Consider the following 10,726-nt stretch of genomic DNA (forward strand, 5'->3'; position numbering starts at 1 on the left):
CTTAGAAATGTTGGAGAAGTTCTCAATGAACCTTCTGCAATAGCTCGCAAGCCCGAGAAATCTTCGAAGCTGCTTCACATTCTGAGGAGGCTCCCACTAACAATGGCTTGAACCTTTTTAGGATCTATGTTGATACCCTCGGTAGAGATGATGTGACCAAGGTACACCACTTCATTGAGCCAAAACTAACATTTTGAGAACTTAGCATATAACTTATGCTCTGTTAGATTACCAAGCACAAGCCGAAGATGTTATGCATGTTCTTCCTCAGTCTCAGAGAAGACTAGAATGTCATCAAGATACACCAAGACAGACTCATTCTTGAAGGGAGAGAAGACATAATTCATCACACGAGAGAAAGTCGGAGGAGCATTGGTGAGACCAAAAGACATCACTGTGTACTCATAAGATACAAAGCTTGTCCTGAAAGCAGTCTTTGGAATATCTTCTTCATGAATGCGGATCTGATGATAGCCCATCCGAAGACCAAGCTTAGAGAAAATCTTGGCCCTTTAAATTGCTCAAAGAATTTATTGAGGTAGGGAAGTGGATACTTGTTTCTGATTTTCTTCTTATTGAATGGACAGTAATCGACACAAAGTCGGTCCGTGCCATATTTCTTCTTGACCAAAAGAACACCACAACCCCAAGGAGAAGAACTTGGTCTCATCAGACTCAAACTCTCTTGTTGATCTAGCTTTTTCTTCAACTCTTTCAGCTCTTCGGTACCACGCTTATAAGGATGCTTGCAAACTGGTTCACTTCCAGGCTCGAGTTAAATCACAAACTCTATTGGCCGATGAGGTGGCATTCCTGGCAATTCTTTTAGAAAGATATCTTCATACTCACAGACAACATACACTTGAGAAATGGCTGAGGTTTCACCCTTCTCATTCAAAGAGAATAGATGAATCGTGTCATCGCGAGCCACGAAAATGATCACTCTTCAGAAGGATGAGTCAATTTGACTTTTTTGGCTTCACAATCGAGAAATGCCTTGTTCATTGCCAGAAAATCCATGCCAAGAATAAGATCAATATCGGAATTGCCAAGAACAATTGGAGAGGCTACAAAGGAATAGATTCCCATCTTGATAGAAGCATCCGGAACAAACACACGAGATGTCATTTGCATACCCGGAGAAATGATTTTTAAAGGCTTAGGAGTGTCCTGTGTTACTAGATCATTCTTAGCAACGAAAGGCCTTGGAATGAATGAATGTGATGCGCCACTGTCAAATAAACCCTTTGCAGGAAAGGAATTAACCAAGAGATTACCCATTATCACATCTAAGGAATCTTCTGCTTCAGCTGCATTGACCATGTTCACCCTTGGTGCCTTGGGAATATTCTTCACCATTGCATTACCTGGGAGCTGATTGGAGGAGGGGGAGGGAGACGCCACTCACTGGTACACTTGTTGGAGTAGTGGCCCTTCTAACCACACTTGTGACAAGTCACCTCTGACAGTGGCGGAAGTGAGCCGGAGGAGCTACCGACTTAGGCGGCTGAGACTTCTGCTGGAAAGCTGGGTTGGGCGGGTGGGAAGATCCACGACCACCAGACTGCTTGAACTATTGAGGCTGACGAGGAATGAGAGTCCCTGAAGCGCTTCCTTGAATTTTTGACCCTGAGCAAAGTAATAGAACTGATCAAACTCCAGAGGGTCGTGCAGAGCAAGAGGAAGCTGCAAATGTTCTTTGAGATCACCTCAAAACTGATAGATCTTGCTCTTCTGATGTGGAACATCCTGCTTGGCATATCATGCAAGGTTCTGGAACTCAATGTTGTAATTATAAACAGATGAGCTTCCTTGCTTCAGACACCTGAACTTCTCACACATGCCCTAAACAAAGCATGCCGGAATATAATGAGCTATGAAATCATGACAGAAGTCATCCCAACTGATCAGACGGTCACCTCTGGAATCCTTGAGATGCTGCCACCACTCGGCTGCCTCACCCTTGAGCTGGAAAGTAGCAAACCTGACATAGTCCTCAGGCCTGACATTGATGTACTCGAAATGATTACTCATGTCAAGTAGACAATCATGTGCATCAAACGGCTATTCACAACAAGTGAAGGACTTGGGTTGATTTGCCAGGAATTGATTGCGAGAAGCAAACTGCTGCTGGTTGTTGAAATTTCCTTGCTGGCCTTGGTTCCTCTCTTACATAATTATAAGCATCATATGAGTGTTTGCATTGGTCGCAACCATCAAATATTGCCACATCTCTTGAGGAGGAGGAGGGGGTGGTGGAGGGTCAACCTGCTCTCCATCACGGTTCGGATTATGGAGAGTAGCTGGAGCCATCCCGGAGACAGAGAACAACATTAGACCACTCATGAAAGATGAAGGTGATAAGCTGAAATAAAGGCTTAAAATATTGCTACATAAAGTCTAAGAAATTGCATTCAAACTAGGTTTGGTAAGAACACTTCCATAAAATTAGTGACAACTTCATAAGATTCGAAAGTCACTTGCAATTGTCAAGTTTGAGCTAGAATTGCTCGGAACAAATGTATATACCACATACATACGAAGAAAGAATTTCCTAGGGGACTAATGGTATTCCCACCTGAGAACTCCCAAAATCTCCAGTTATGCAATAGGGTCCACGGATGCAAGGAGAAAAACTTCACACAACTCCTAACATGATACTACACCAATGTAACAGATCTGTCAACACATAACAAGAGTCTCGGAAACTCATATATCTCGAAGCCTCGTAATCACAACGATACCAAGTATGGCAGTACATCCAGACTATACTTGAGCATTCTTTGGGCCGGGCCAAAAAAAGCCCGATACTGAAAACCCAAGCTCGAGCCTGGCCCGACCCGACCGTCCGCCCTGAATGTTGGGCCCAAGTCCGACCCGAGATCGAAAAAGCCCGACTAGGCCCGACCGGCCCGGCCCGACCACGGCTTAATTTTGTTTTTCTATAGGCGTGAGCCCGGCCCGACCTGACCATCGGGCTCAATTTTCCGGCCATAGCCCGGCTCGAAGGCACAAATAGGGCCAACCCGGCCCGGGATTTTCGGGTCGGGTCGGGTCGGGCCGGCCGGGCTGGCTTCCCATGGCCATGTACAATCTAGACTCTCTCCACCAGTACTAGGGAGGCCGGACTCCTCTCACCACTACTAGTATTGAAGCAATTTCTGACATCCTTCGTCCTTAGATACTAAGATATCTGAATGATAATGATGTGCTCAAGAATCCCGTGGAGCTCAACTCCCCAAAAGAAATCAAGTCAGACAAGAGGCATCAAGACAGAATCCATCACATCGATATCATATAGATTCCAAACTCTCCGCGTGATACTAATTTTTTTTGAGCGAGAAGAGGAGAATAATTAAAATTCCTAAGTCATGAACCTCACCAGGGCAGGGAAGAGGACTAAAAAGAATCCTACTATCCAATATAACTAAGACTCAAAACAGGTTTTCACTAGACTCAACTCGGCCAAGTTCGATCAATCAAAGGCTCCTATGGTCGTATGGCTCTGATTACCAACTTGCAACATCCAAGATGCGACACTATCCATATTTGGGGACGAGGCCTTAATATGGATAGAGGCGCATCCTAGCATTCCACAAGTACATAAATCCTAGCAATACATACAAGAAGAGATGAGTATATGGAATGGCTTACACTCGCTACAAGCTAAGTTACGAGTCACATAACATTATTTCAATCATCCATAAAACAGGGTCCGGCTACAGACAAGATAAACGAAAAAAAATGCAATGACTCTATCTCGCTAGCCCAGGAGACAACCAATGTCCTCTAATCATCGGGGTACATCACATAGATCCGACCACTGCCTTCATCGAACTCCCACTGAAGCTACGTAGCATCAAAAGCCTCTAGGTCTATGGTACCTGGACCTGTGGCGTTGTAGTAATCTGTGAGACACAGGTACTTGGCAATCTTGTGACCATGATACTGGAACTAATCAAGTTATTGAGTGCGGAAGGATAAGTGTTGAGGTTGCAGCAACACTAAGCATGTATGGTGGCTAACTTATGAGAACATAATGTAAAGTGAGTGATCTAGAATGACGGTCGTGGACTACATAATGATCACTAAGTGAACCTGAACACCTACATACATCAGCCATAACCCCGTCGTGTCCTCAGTTGGAGAGGGAGCTCGTGAAAGAGACAATCATGGTTACACACACAGTTAGCATATTTTAGTTAAATTTACTTCATGTTGTCTAGAACCGGATGTTAAACAAAGTATCCAAGTTGCCACATAACCACATGCACAACTTTCGGACACATATTAATCCTGTAGGGGTGCTCCAACTAGTCCATCAAAACTACCACAAGCTGCATAGGAAGCCTTGACCATAGAAAACTCGTGATCTCCTGGTATTCCTTAGTGGAAAACCTCAACCTTGAGATAGCCCAAAGTATCCTCGGAATCCCGATGCACAAGACACCTCCTGAAGGTAAAGAAAAATCCAGCAAGACCTCCCGACATGTCAACGAACCCGATAGGAGCCACGCATCTCGTTCTCAGGACACGGTGGATGAGCAGTATGTATAAGAGCCGGATAGAAATCCCTCGAGTTACCCCTTGTGCCCCCCGCAAGTGGATCTCGTCTGGACCAACACTCATGATGAGCTTTGGCCTGGGCGTTGATTAATTATCCTCGGGGTATCTATTCCCTACGCTTTTTTTTATTATGAAGTTGTTTAGAAAATTGAGTACCAAAGTTGGGTCTCACCAGACAATTCTTAAACCAAAATGAGTTATCAAGTGGGTCCCCATAACACCCAAGCGTGTTAGGAGCGCTTGATATCGAATGGAACACTGGTAGCCAAAACTAAGGTGGCAAAAGCATAACAAAACACCCAACAAGAGGCCAAGCCTTCCGCCTTTTACCAAGTATATAGATGCAATAAATAAAACAACAGTAATAAGATGATATTCAAAATCCCATGTTAACACATGGATCAACCTGCACCTACAACTAGCAATGCTATAAGAGGGTTGAGCAAGCACTATATTAGCCAATCAATGGCTCTAGGTTGTGGAGGGGTTAGAGGCTTTTCATGGCAATGTTTGGAGGCTATGTATTCAGGTGGTAGGCAATGATGAATAGTGAAGGAAAACGAGTCATCTAAGCTCAACAAAATTAGAGGCGATATCAGGTCATGGTCATCTTGCGCGATGCTTCTTATGACGGGTACAACTCTTGCTCTTGAGGAGCATACTCAATGGGATCTTCGCACTCGTTCTCAGCTCCCGATGCTATCCAAAAAAATACACATCCAATGAACACACAAGGTGCAATGCTTCAAACAACATGATGCATGAGTTTGGGTATGAAAGGAGCATGGCAATGCTAACTAGTCATTTTTCTCATGCATTTATTAAGTTGTTAGCATTCTGAACAGAACCTTGAGTTTACTTATTTGTACATGCATGAACATGGAATCACGAACCGAGCTACAGATATCTCAGAATTCACAAAACAAGATACATAAGGCAACAATGACTAAACAACATTTGAGAGTGAGCTAGGGGCAATTTCCTGGCATTCCAAGTATGCCACTGGATAGGCACGAAATTCTATGTGCAATAGACCTAAAATAAATGCAAAACAATGGATCAGAACTCCCACAAAGCACACAACAAAACAACAACCATTCTGTCCACAAACGGCAACATACTAGTTTGTTCATGTGAAAACTAGTAGCTATAGCCACTCAACAAGTTCAACCAAGACATGAATTTGAAGAGATCAAGAGCAAAATAATACCTAACTAACAACAGCATGGATAGGTTCATGAAATAATGGCAAGAAAGCTCCCAACATGGCAAGAAGTATCACAGATTAGGACTTTGTGAAAATCTTAGTTCACACTTGCAGTTTTGACCTGGTGGCATGTTGATACACTAGTAGAAAAGAGGGCTTTGGTCCAGGTCCTAAAATCCTATTAGTCCCGGTTCACACACGAACTGGGACCTATGGTGACATTGGTCCCGGTTCGTGAGGCTAGGGCGCCGGCCGGGCATCGTGGGCCATTGGTCCCGGTTCGTCTCACCCCTTTTTTCTTGGTTCCAGTCAAGAACCGGGACTAATAGGCCGAAAATCATTAGTATCCCCTTTAGTCCCGATTGGTGGATCAAACCGGGACTAAGGTGTGGTGGCGGGTGATACGTCTCAAACGTATCTATAATTTTTGATGGTTTCACGCTGTTATCTTGTCTTCTTTGGTTGTTTTATGTACCTTTTATATCTTTTTTGGGACTAACTTATTAATTCAGTGCCAAGTGCCAGTTCGTGTTTTTTCCGTGTTTTTGACTCTTTTCAGATCTGATTTTGGAACGGAGTCCAAACGGAAGAAAAACCCTGAAATGATTTTTTCCCGAACGGAAGAAGACCAGGGGGCTTTTGGGCCAAGCCAGGTGGGCTCCAGGGAGCCCACAAGCCCCCACTCCGCCACGAGGGGAGGCGGCGGTGGGCAGGCTTGTGGCCTCCCTGGCCGCCCCCTGACCTAGATCTTTGGCCTATAAATTCCCAAATATTCCGCAAAAAATCAGGGGAGCCTCGAAAATACTTTTCCGCCGCCGCAAGCTCCCGTTTCCGCGAGATCTCATCTGGAGACCCTTCCCGGCACCCTGCCAGAGGGGACTTTGGAGTTGGAGGGCTTCTTCATCATCATCATCGCCCCTCCAATGACTCATGAGTAGTTCACTTCAGACCTACGGGTCCGTAGTTAGTAGCTAGATGGCTTCTTCTCTCTCTTGGATCTTCAATACAAAGTTCTCCATGATCTTCATGGATATCTATCCGATGTAATCTTCTTTGACGGTGTGTTTGTCGAGATCCGATGAATTGTGGATTTGTGATCAGATTATCTATGATATATATTTGAGTCTTTGCTGATTTCTTATATGCATGATTTGATATCCTTGTAAGTCTCTTCGAGTTTGAGTTTTGTTTGGCCAACTAGATCTATGATTCTTGCAATGGGAGAAGTGCTTGGTTTTGGGTTCTACCATGTGGTGACCTTTCCCAATGACAGTAGGGGCAGCAAGGCAGACATCAAGTAGTTGCCATCAAGGGTAAAAAGATGGGGTTTCTATCATTGGTTTGAGATTATACCTCAACATCATGTCATCTTGCTTAAGGCATTACTCTGTTCTTATGGACTTAATACACTAGATGCATGCTGGATAGCGGTCGACGTGCGGAGTAATAGTAGTAGATGCAGAAAGTATCGGTCTACTTGTTTCAGACGTGATGCCTATAGAAACAATCATTGCATAGATATCGTCACGACTTTGCATAGTTCTATCAATTGCTCGACAGTAATTTGTTCACCCACCATCTACTTGCTTTCATGAGAGAAGCCACTAGTAAATACTACGGCCCCCGGGTCTATTCACATCCATCGTTTACATCTCCGCTTTTACTTTGCTTTGTTACTTTGTTGCTTTCAGTTCTCACTTGGCAAACAATCTATAAGGGATTGACAACCCCTTCATAGCGATGGGTGCAAGCTTTTGTGTTTGGGCAGGATCTTGAGATACTCTTCCGCCGAATTGATACCCTGGTTCTCAAACTGAGGGAAATACTTACCGTTGCTGTGCTACATCACCCTTTCCGCTTCAAGGGAATACCAACGCAAGGCTCCAAGGCCACGGGGGAAATCCTTTGCATACTTGCCTAGGAAGTCCCTTAAGGCGTAGCTGCAGCTGAAGGATTCCTGGTGTCGTTGCTGAGGAGTATCAAGCAACACTCCTATTTCTGGCGCCGTTGGAAGGTCTTTTTTTGCAGTAGCAGAAGTATTTCTGGCGCCGTTGCCGGGGAGGAGAAATCAAGATCTATCCAAGTAGGTCTCACAAACTCTTCTCTTGCATTTACTTTTGTTGCCAGTTGCCTCTCGTTTTCCTCTCCCCCACTTCACATTTGCCGTTTTCGTTCGCCTTTCGCCTTCGCCGTTTTATTTTGCCTTTTTGCTGTCTTCTTTTGCCCGTTTCACTCTTTCTTCCTTCTCGTTTGTGTGTGAGATAGTCCTTCAATGTCTAGACCCACCACTCCAAACGACAACCCTGAAAATGAAGTTCTCAACTTCAGGCAGAATGAGGAAGAAAATTTGAAGGAAGCTTGGTACACGATTTGCAACGCCCAAAGTAGATCTACTCGTAAGCAATCCACTACCGTCCTCCTTCGCAGTTTCTATGTTGGAGTTTCTCCTTGGAATAGGTATATCCTTGATACCATTGTAGGCGGGAACTTTTTGGGGAGCCATATTGTTGACTCCTATAGAGCTATCATTAATTTGGTAGGCTCACCCCCGCTCATGGTTAATGGAACTATCTTGACCTTGGAACACGTGATGCAAAGGCTTGACGCTATTGAAAACAAAATTGCCACAGTTGAACTTATTGAGGGTTTGGATAGAAAGATCCACAATCAAATTACTCAGTACGGATCCAAAGTGGGAAACTTTTTGAAAAATTTAAAGGAGAAGGAACCTATAGTTAATGATTCTTCTAGAATTGGTAAATTAGAAGATGGCATAACCAACTTGGGTTCCGCTTTTGCCGCTGTGCAAAATACTCCAAATCTTACTCTCAAAAAGATCGTCATGCCTGTTTTTGTTCCTAAAGCTAGTGGCGAGTCATATAATAAATACGAAAACCTTAAGATGATAAATGATCACACTACTTATGGCTTGAGCACCAAAGATGACTATACGTGATCCCATCACTTTCGCCTAGCTAAGGGCGTTAAAAAAAGCGCTTGTTGGGAGGCAACCCAACGAATTTATCCTTTTTCTTTCTCTTTTGTGTTTCCCAAATTTTTATAATTCTGTTATGATTGTGTTTTTTGTGTTTCTTTTTGCGTTTGTGCCAAGCAAAACCGTTATGATTAGTCTTGGGGATGATCGTTTGGTCATGCTGGAAAAGACAGAAACTTTCTGCTCACTAAAAGAATTTTCATTTTTTTATGTAAGAGATTTTGAGTTGACTCTTTTTTCTGCTAATTGCTACAAAAATTCTTCAGACTGTCGTAATTTTGAAGAATTGTTGAAGTACTAGAGTTATACGAAGTATACAGATTGCTACAGACTGGTCTGCTGTTAACAGATTCTGTTTTTTGTTGTGTTGGTTGCTTATTTTGATGAAACTATGGATAGTATCGGGGGATATTAGCCATGGAAGATTGAAAGTACAGTAACCCAACATCAGCACAAGTAGAATTTAAGTTTGCTACAGTACCTAAGGAAGTGGTGGTTTGCTTTCTTGTACTAATGTTATCACGAGTTTCTGTTTAAGTTTCGTGTTGTGAAGTTTTCAAGTTTTGGGTGAAGTTCTTATGGAGAAAGAGATAAAGAGTGGCAAGAGCTCAAGCTTGGGGATGCCCAAGGCACCCCAAGAGATTCAAGGATGCCGTAAAAGCCTAAGCTTGAGGATGCCCCGGGAAGACATCCCCTCTCTCGTCTTCAATCCATCGGTAACGTTACTTCGGGCTATATTTTTATTCACCACATGTTATGTGTTTTTGCTTGGAGAATCTTGTATCGTAGGAGTCTTTTATTTTTGTTGTGTCACAATCATCCTTGCTGCACACCTAGAGAGAGAGACATGCACACACCGTGATTTTGTCGAGCTTCACTTATATCTTTTGGTAGACAATTCAGCTCACATGTGCTTCACTTATATCTTTTGAGCTAGATACTTTTTCTCTGTGTGCTTCACTTATATCTTTTAGAGCACAGCGGTGCGTGGCTTGGTAGTTGATCTATGCTTTGAAAGTAGTCTCAAAAGGGGTAGTTATCCAAAGGGATACGAAAACTTCCACCTTCATGTGCATTGAATAGTTAGAGAAGTTTGATTCATCTCAATTAGTTTTGAGTTGTGGTTATGGTAATATTGAAGGGGTTAATTAGATAGATGCCACTACAATTTCCGGCTATTTGAGAAACACCACTGCAACTTTCATCTTTGGAAAAATGTCATTGCAACTCTGTGCACATTCGACAGGTGCCATTATGCCCACTTCCACACATATAATGGCCAATATACCAACGTATTCCTGCCGTATGTACGTATAAATGGTGGGACCCACCCGAATCAGGCTTAAAAAATCATGAAATAAATTATGACAAAATAAAATTGGAATGCTGCTGTAAATAAAATTGAAATGCTGCTGTAAATAATTTGGAATGCAGAAAATAATAGACATGTAAATAAACATTATAGCGAAAAATTTATAAGCATTCCAAATTATTTTCTCCATTCCAAATTATTTACAGCAGCATTCTAATTTTATTTACACCAACATTCCAATTTTATTTTGTCACAATTTATTTCATGATTATTTATACGTACATACGGCAGGAATACGTTGGTATATTGGCCATTATATGTCTGGAAGTGGGCTTAATGGCATTTGTCGAATGTACACAGAGTTGCAATGGCATTTTTCGAAAGATGAAAGTTGCAGTGGCGGTTTCTCAAATAGCCGGAAATTGTAGTGGCATCTATCCAATTAACCCATATTGAAGTCATCCTAGTAAGGTGTTGTGGATCTAGAAATACTTGTGTTGAAGGTAGTGATTCCCGTAGCATGCACGTATGGTGAACCGCTATGTGATGAAATCTGAGCATTATTAGTATATTGATTGTCATCCTTTGCGTGGCGGTCGGGATCGCGCGATGGTTTATACCTACCAACCCTTCCCCTAGGAGTATG

Source organism: Hordeum vulgare, chromosome 5H, assembly GCF_904849725.1.
Source record: "Hordeum vulgare subsp. vulgare chromosome 5H, MorexV3_pseudomolecules_assembly, whole genome shotgun sequence".
NCBI classification, from domain to species: domain Eukaryota; kingdom Viridiplantae; phylum Streptophyta; class Magnoliopsida; order Poales; family Poaceae; genus Hordeum; species Hordeum vulgare.